Source organism: Dermacentor albipictus, chromosome 10 (assembly GCF_038994185.2).
Source record: "Dermacentor albipictus isolate Rhodes 1998 colony chromosome 10, USDA_Dalb.pri_finalv2, whole genome shotgun sequence".
Classification (NCBI taxonomy): Eukaryota; Metazoa; Arthropoda; class Arachnida; order Ixodida; family Ixodidae; genus Dermacentor; species Dermacentor albipictus.
In genome coordinates, this window is record NC_091830.1 from 28,761,856 (window position 1) to 28,771,139 (window position 9,284).

A 9,284-nucleotide genomic window follows, 5' to 3' on the forward strand; every position below is an offset into this window, starting at 1 on the left:
CCTCGCTGAACGTTTCAGCAGATAGGGATTGACTTGCTGCAGCCCTTTCCGACATCAACTTCCGGAAGCATGTGTATCTTCACGGCCACCAACTACCTTACCCACTACGCCGAAACAAAAGCCTTGACCAAAGGTAGTGCGTAGAAAGTAGCGATATTCTTTGTTGAAAACATGTTGTTGCGACATGGTTTGCCACAAGCCCTCATCGCCGACAGCATTTACTGCAGGGGTCATCCAACAAAATATGCAATATAGCCAGACAAGCCACTCGAGCACAACTGTTAACCACCGCCAGACGAGTAGTCTCACGGAGCGGTTGAACAAGACCGTCGCCGATAAACTTGCACTGTACGTCGATATCGAACACAAGACGTTGGATTCCATCCTTCCGTACGTGACGTTTTCTTACAACACGGCCGTGCAAGAGAAAACCCAGTTGGCGCTGTTCTAGCTGGTTTGTGCAAGAAACCCGGCGACATTGATGGACGCCATGCTGCCGCCCGTTACTGACGAAGGCAACTTCGACGTCGCCCCCTATCTCGACCGCGCCGACAATGCCCGACAACTGACCTGCTTGCTCGTTAAGAACGAACATAGGACGGACAGCCGACACTACAATCTCCGACGATGCTGCGTGGGATACCAACACAGTGATAGTATTTGGGCTTGTACCCCGATACCCCTATAGGTCGGCGAGGACCTAATGAGCAGCTTTAGCGGCGCTATTTTGGACCTTGCGATATGATCTGACGTGTCGGTGCACTGGGCCATGGAGTCGCGCCATACGGAATTACGCAATCCCAGCGGCACCGCTCGCGACCTGAAGCATCCCATGTTGTGCGCCTAAACTCTTATCCCGGCGATAACAAACACTCCGGCCCCAGTTGTTTAGTGGCCCTGGTGTTGGGCTGCTAAGTGCGAAGTCGCGGGATCGAATCCCGATTACGGCGTCCCCATTTCCACGGAGGCAAAATGTGAAAACACCCGCGTACTTAGATTCAGGTACACGGTAGAGAACCCCAGGTGGCCCACATTCCTGGAGTCAACCACTACGGCGAGCCTCATAATCATAACATGGTCTTTGCAGGTGAGCCCGCACATTTCTTTTCTTTTTGATGAAGAACACTGGACTCGCCGTGATAGCTCAGTGGCTATGGTGTTGGGCTGCTGAGCACGAGGTCGCGGGATCGAAGCCCGGCCACGGCGGCCGCATTCCGATGGGGGCGAAATGCGAAAACACCCGTGTACTTCGATTTAGGTGCACGTTAAAGAACCGCAGGTGGTCAAAATTTCCGGATTCCTCCACTACGGCGTGCCTCATAATCAAAAAGTTGTTTTGGCACGTAAAACCCCATAATTCAATTATATTTAAGAACACTGGGGCTCTCTTTCATTATTTTCTTTTGTTCTTTACTATGCGCGCGCTGTAGTTCCCTCTCTCGTGTTCGCTGCATCCGGTCGACGCTTTTCAACAGGGTGACATTGACTCGTGTACTTATTTATCTTTTTTTGTCAGGGGACTGCATTTCGCCCGGTAACAAACTGATGTTATCGCGCAGTGCAAGACCTGCCGGCATTATTTAGAACTGACAGGAATGTTATCGTTGATTCTATCTCTTCTGTATGTTCTCGCCGAACCGTGTTTAATCAGATTGCATGCGGGACATGAATGGTGTAGTGCTTTCTCGCAGGCACGTGGGCACCAGCGGTTACGCTGGAACCTCTTACGAGTCATGTATGAAAGCCGACGCGCTCGAGCCGCAGATCAGAGTTTCGACGATCGCCGCCTGTGTTCGCCGCTATCGTTGTGCCGTGAATGTCACTTGTTTGTAGGGGCACGCGTTCGCCCAGCAAAGAGTAAGTTTCGTCATTCACAGTTTTCACTTGACCGTCACTAAAATGCGACCATACCGTACACGGGTGACCGCCTGCAAAGCTTTATTGTTGCAGCGATATGTGTTGAGCTTCTTCTTTCTTTTCTTTTAGCCAGACATGTGCGCCTCACGTATGAACTCATCTATCGCATGTGTGCCAGGTGTATCTTTATGCGGGTCTGATTTATCTCACCTTTATTTTTATGCATGTACCTCTCTTTTGGCATCGCCCATGTGTTGTTCGAAATGTACCCTCACTAGTTTAATGCCCTTTGGACGCACATAGTTTTCTGTATAAGTAAAACATTAAAAATAAGAGATAGTGCGAGCACGCCTGCTCGTTTCCGTTTCCTCGCTTCATGTGCGGCTGTGCGTAGCCTCGTATGCTCTGAGCTTGCATCCATCATTTCTGGTATTTTTTAGTTCAAATCCACGTGGGGAAATATGACTAATTGTCGGTTTCAGACAGATACGCCTGGGTTATATACTTGTCTGATAGATAGAAATAGCAGTTCTACAAATATCTCTTGTACTTGGGCTTCATGCACTCAGGAAATGATGACTCATGCTGAACTTGTGTGTCGTGTTTTTCGCATTCTCAGAAACAAAGTTCACGAAGGCCGTTCCTTAGACAGATCGAGTACATGTGTGATATATACAGCAGTATACAAATGAATGCATAAATTTCATCGAAGAGATTTATAGTGTTACTAGCATCGTCAAGGAAGGGTTGAACAAAGCGAGTATGACTTGTACATACGAAATATAACAAGGAACAGAAAGAGTGGAAGGCTAGAGTGCGAGAACTGACGGATACAAAGGAGGCACACAAAGTACACAGACACAGCGCTTAGTTTCAATAAAAATGTTTATTTTGTCGGTGTGCAGCTAGTTTCAAAGCGAACACTTGGCAAAAAAAGTAATAACACAAGAACATCACATGTGCACACAGAACCTGCTATGAAGTTACTATGGAAACAAATATTTTCAACAATTCAAGATACAAAGCCATGTAAAGAAATAAATACACTGCGAAAAACAACGCGACTTCTTCAATCTGGATCAAAAAGCAATCTTTCTGTCTGAATGCGAAGTGCATCAGCTGACCTGTGACATATCAACTTACTGGATATTGCAAAGAGCTACAATATGATGGTCAAGTAATTCAGTGCCTTAATTTATTCTCGGCCAAGTCGAGAAAACTGAGTTCATACACAAACCATATTGCCCACTGCGACTAATGCAAATGCTTCTGAATGAAGAAAAGTCTGCTCAATACGGTGATCTACAAAAACTGCCAGGTCCAGATTGAAACACAAGGAAAGGCATCACGTACGTGATGCCTTTTCTATTGCTATGGTTTCTATGGTTTCTATGGTTAACGGGACTTCTGATTAAGAGCGTTAATGCGACTTTTTGCATAGGTGCCGACTGATGCGTATCGGTTTTACCGCACTAAATTGTGGTGTTTGGAATGCGACTGAACATGACAAAGATACAACTACTGTTTTGACGCAGTACGGAAGAAGACTGCTCATGAATTACTGACGCCTATAGATCGAGCCATTTTCTTTTAACTTACTATAGTCGGATACAACTTTAGAAAAAAGGGGAGGCCCCGCCCAGATGACCGAAGCGGCGAAGTCACTGGCCGTCCGGCGCATGACGTCGGTCCAGAGTGCGCGCCCATTGGTGGATCTTCCTCGGAGGAGTAAACGCCCCCTTTTTTCTAAAGTTGTATCCGACTATAGCGTGTTCCGGCTCATAATGGTGCATAAATGCACACCCAGAATCTTCCATGAAAATTTAGTCATTTATGTTCTAATTTTGATTCATTTCTAATTGGACAGTCCAGGCGCCTTTGTGGGGTCGTTGTCGCCTCTGTCGCGATGTCTATAAAGTCCGAGGGCGATCACACCATCACCGCGAGCCCTATACTGTATGTGCAAGTGAAAGCCTGCGAGGATGAGCCGAAGGTTGCGGCTGAATCTGGCGCGCGCAAGGAAGAAAAGCCGGGAGGAAGCACCTGCTTTCCGTCGCGTGCGTGGCGCCAGGAGGTAGGGGAGGGAGGAGCGGAGTAGTGCCTTGGCAGAAACTGCCCTCACTCCTGCCGTGACTAGGAAGTGGCCGCACTTTCGCCCGCTATATCCTTGTCCTGAGTGTCCACTCTGCAAGTCGCCAAATGTTGAAGCCGACATCCACCACCTGCTGTGGGTTTGCCCTGCTCTGAAACCGACGAGGCTCCGGCACCTCGCAGCAGCGGGACTCTCGCCGCATAATCTGAGCCATTACACTGCTTGGACGCAGGGACCGCATTATCGATCCCTCTTGGACTTCATTAGGTCAGCAAATACGTTTTCATTCATTTAATCATCCTTGTTCACCTCCATCCCATACCCTTGTATGCCCTGAGGCATTTATCCTCGCATTAAAAAAAAACTGCGTATGCCGCGGCAACGCGTAATGGCGCGGACTTTATCTCCAAAGCTATCTGCTTTCGGGGCACAGTCTAGGCAGGTTGACGGTTCGTAGCTTCGCGTGTGCTGTGCTCTCGTCGCTGAGTTTGCGTTGAAGTGATAGATAGCACGAAGGTCACTTCGCTCGCTGCTGGTGCCGCACTTCCTCGCACCGGGGTTTTGACATCGAGGGTCAGCGGTGATGGAGTGGGATGTATTCATTGCCTGCCCCTGGTCCGCTGTAACCACGTTTGTTAATTTAGTTAATCAGCGAATGTTTACATGTTCCTACAGCCGAGAAAACTACTATTCTTACTTTGTATGGCTTTCTACTGATTTGCTATCGCAAGCACTGTTTCGCCTTTTGGGCAGCTTTACTTATTTATGCATTTATTTATTTAATTTACCTTCCGGGCTAAAGGCATTGCCTAGGGAAGTTGTTAGTGAAAAAAAAAACGCAAATAGAAGGACAAAAATACAGGAATAAGAAAATAAGTTGCAGAGCCTTCCGATTATGCATAGTTAGTGCTTCACGATATACTGAATACGTGGTAATGATGAATAGATGGTATAATATACATATGAGCAGTTGGCTATATTGCCAAAAAAGGAAAAAATGTATGTCTTATTATACAATGTTAGCTAAAGCCGCTTGAAACACTTGCTGATTATTAACAGATAAAACTCGTTCCGGAAGGTCACTGCAGTCAAAGGATGAACGCGGTAAAATGAAATGAAAAAATTATGACTTAGCTTGACATGATCCTAGGTCGACCTTATAACGATGATCTATTCGAGAAGTAGAATATGACTGTGAAATTACTTCGCAGCATACGTTCGAATGATGGTAGAGCTTGTGAGAAAAAGAGTTAAACGCGAGATTGTATAATGGCATGGTAGTGGTGCAAGCAATAGATTAGCTTTTATTGCAAGTATGCATGCGGTCCTGTTATAGTTACACAAGATGAAACAAACTGAATTATTCAGAACAAGTTGTAATGCACTAATTAGCTTCTCCTAAGCTCTCCAACTTTGGACCTAATATTGTGTATAGAGCAGTTGTTTTACAGACACTGGGGCGTTTAAATCGTTACGAAGTAGATAGCCTAGCATTCGGTTCGCATTGTTAATTATGTAGTAGGTATGAACCACCGATGCTAACTTAGTTGTGATGTGCACACCTACATTATTTGTATCTGGGCTCTCTGGTCGTGATACGCACACCAGGCGGGACTTGTTATCATCAAGTTCCATTAATCTATCGTTGGACAATTTAGCGATGTTATTAAGGTCACACTGTGTGTGCTTAAAGTCATCAGCAGTAATTATTTCCCGAAACATAACACGATCGTCGGCAAAAAGGTGAATGTTAGAGGACAGCGAGTAAGGGAGATTGTTGACATAAGTAAGCAACAAGAGAGGCCCCAGCACTAACCCTTGCGATACAACCATTCGTGCAGGGACAAATTAAGTGCGTTTAGTAAGGAAACATTTAATCCACATGAAGACGTTACTCTCAAGGTTCAGTTGTTTCAGTTTTAGAAGCAAGAGCTTATGACACACTTTATCAAATGCTTCTGCGAAGTCTAAAAAAGGCGATCTACTGGTATTGAACGATCAAGGATACGATGCAATTTGTCGGTAATTAAGGCAGGCTGTGTTTCGCAGGAGAACGCCTTCCCATTTCGGCACTGTGCAGGTGTAAAACATGCATAAGATTTTAGGAAGTTAACAATAGTCATGAATTTTATGTGCTCTGCTATTTTACGGCGCTTACTGATGAGTGATATTTGGCGACAGTTAGCTGATGAGTGCCTAGTGCCTGGTTTGTGTAGAGGACCCAACTTTCTGATTTTGCATTGGCTGGATATAGTGCATGTATCGGGTGATTTGCTGAAACAGTTGCGTTAAATAACCGAACGAACATTTTCAGTTGTTTTAGTGAGTCGATGAGTTCTGCAGTGCTAGGAGCTTCAATGCAACTAATGCTTTGAGCCGCAGGAATATTCTCGTGCATGTGCTTTTGTCTGCAGGCACTGCAGCAGAAATGGTAACTGCCTCGGAAGTTGTGAAGTTGATCATCACGCATGTTTTGCTACGAAGTGACGTATCGTTTTCATAGCATGCTTTAGTGTAGCCGTAAAGTCACTAGGTTCTCTTTTCTCATTTAACGTGGTGCGTTGCCAGTTTATTTGCTGGCAACAAATTTAGAAGGAACTGCAAACAGCGCTTGTTCCAGCTTTGGAACCTTCGATCTGCGCACAGCGCCCCTAGTTTGCTTTCCAGCACTGTACACACAGTTAAGTTCTATTACAGCTGGTTCAGTTCGTTTCCAAGTCATGCATTTACACAGATAAAACTGACTTTGTCCTAGAAAACCTTCGCTAAATTCTGAAACCTGCTCGAAGAAATTCAACTTGGTCTGATGATTTAAAATTCACTTTTCACGTTTATCCGGGTTTGAGAATTTCAACGGCAGGCAGGTGTCTACTGCGTTGCAAAGCCCGGGTCCTAGCCTGAAAACCACGTACTGCGAGCACGAACAAGGGCTAGTCGTTGGAAGCAGATGACTTTGTTACTCGGGTCAGCTAGCTATAAAAAGAACGAACACCTTGACTCGCAAACAGAACTCTCATTTGTTTTTATACGAAGAAGACACTGACCAGGTAACTCTACAGCATTTAGACTCGTTCTATCAATGGAGAATGTGCACCACAGACATTTCTGCCTATATCCTGTGAGATATGTGGCATACTGCAACACAAGTCGAAGTGTGAAATTGCCGTTGAAGGTCGAAAAGAGTCAACTGTTGTACCTGTAGCACTTGAGCAACACCGCGAACAAGTGCTTGTACCTTTCGAAGGCTCGCTACGCACAAAAACTTCGTACTTTTTTAAAGCTCCGGCTTGCTTAAAAGGCTCTTTGTCTGGTAAAAAATTTGATGCGGCTCGCTGGGCTGGCTGGACGAATGCACGCCACAGCGCCGCTATTACCACACTTTTTTCGCTCAAATTCTTGAGACCGATCAGAATGAGGTTATCGACAGTTTGGACCTTTTCGGTTTCCACAAAACGCCCGGATTCGCTGCCACAATACAGAAACGTGACCACTGCTCCAAGTGACAGGGCCACCGTGAGCCCGCATGCCATGTCGTGTTTCTTTGTTTGGCTTGTGTTGGCAGCTCAAGTAGTGGATTCGGGAGGCGCCAGTTGATGAATAAAGTTTGTGTGTGGGGTTTTCAGGTGCGCCTGCTACACACGGCGCCTTTCGATTAAATTGATATAAGAGTTGTTTAACGTCATCGAGGCGGTGAAAAAGACCTCTCAGGTTCAAATCTGACATTTCTGTATCCACATTTATTACTGTTTGTTCAAGAGAAAAATTATGGTAGAGATTTCTTTCATAGGAAGGTGAAACGAGTCTTCACAGAGGCTGTGGCATGTTTGCTTCGTGAACTCACGGTATGCTGCAGCGAAAGGCGTACGATTTGCGGGTCAGCGATGGTGTTGCAGGTTTGCTTGGTGCGGGGCCTCCTGTTGGTGAGCGGCGTCCAGCCACCGATACACTTCGGCGAAGGTACGAGCATATGGCTGAGCCCCGTAGTGTCTCGGGCAGCCAGTCGAGTTGCGACGCGCTGAGCTTGAGGAGAGCGAGTGGCTGAGTTCGCAGAGTGCGCCGCAAACGCGTTATGCTTCACGTTGGCATGTCTTAAAAAATGAAGCGCCAACGCTAACGGCACAAAAGGAAGGAACAAAAGACAGGACAAGGCGCTTGTCCTGTATTTTGTTCCTTCTTTGTGTGCCGTTACCGTTGGCGCTTCATTTTTTGAAAGCTATGCACCAACTAGCCCCACAACGTGTTTTACGGCGTGTCTCTAGCCGGATAAAAGCGAGATTCGCCCGTAGACGTCGTTGACTTCCTTTCTGCATTGCTCAGCGCAGCAGTTTTCTTAGTTGGTGTCATCGCAAGCGAAACAGTAAGCGGCGTGCAAGCACTGATAATGCGTGTTGACGCTGTGCTTCGTAGGTGGCGAGGCGTCACAGGCTAATCGGTCGCGAAAGACAAACCATGTGCGGAAGCTGTGTTGTCACCTCAGCAGAAGACCTACACCACATACACCAGGCTACACCGCGTTGCAGCCCCCGCAGCGCTGGGACTATCTAAGCGTTCACTGTCGAAGCTCGTTGGCATTACGATGCAGTACTTGACCGCTTCTGGATTGCGGCGCCATCCCTTTCAAAAGCGAGCATATTTTAGGCGTTCGCGCACACTTCATATCCGTTACAGGAACTTGAATGTGAGACCCCAACATAAAACAATTTTGTGTTGCAAACTATGGTAGCCCACTGGTCCCTTTCCGGATGAAGAGGGGCTTGTCTTTTTGGCGCAGCCCTGAGGGTTGCGCCGATACGTCGCCGTCTCGTAGGCGGATGCAGTTGGCTGAGTAATCATCACCTCTGCCGAGGCGCTGGCTGCCCACACGCGGCTTACACTTGCTGGTGCTTTGGGCTTCTCTGCACGAGCAGAAGCCCTGGAAGTTCTAGAGCCCGCAGGCCTGGATGGCTGCTGGCTCTTCTTGCCCGGTGGTGGAGTAGCACGAGCTGATCCCGCAGTGGGAGTGAGTGGTGCTACCACCAGCCTACTCTGCGTGGTTCGAACTGTCGCCGAGAATCGTTCTGGCACTTGTGCGACCTTGTGGAATGACATCCTAATTTCCAGCAAACCTGTATCTTTTTTTTCGTGTACTCGCATTAAGAACTTCAGTTGCCGGTAATTAGGCCACACATCTTAAAACGGAGCCCACATATGACTGACCCGTTCGAAACTGAGTAAACTCAGTTTACTCACACACATTTACCTTTGCATGCGCATAAATGTAAACAGCACTCCGAACGTCACGCTACCACGTGGAAATGGGTGCTTGTCTGTGGCTGCCCCGCGTGATAATAATCGA

At 47.0% G+C, this 9,284-nt stretch overlaps 1 protein-coding gene across 2 annotated transcripts in view; it reads left to right on the forward strand.

Moving 5' to 3' along the window:
* Positions 1-9,284, forward strand: part of LOC139050899 (neprilysin-1-like) — a 284,773-nt gene that overhangs the window by 138,416 nt on the left and 137,073 nt on the right. The gene's annotated exons all lie outside the window — the stretch shown is intronic.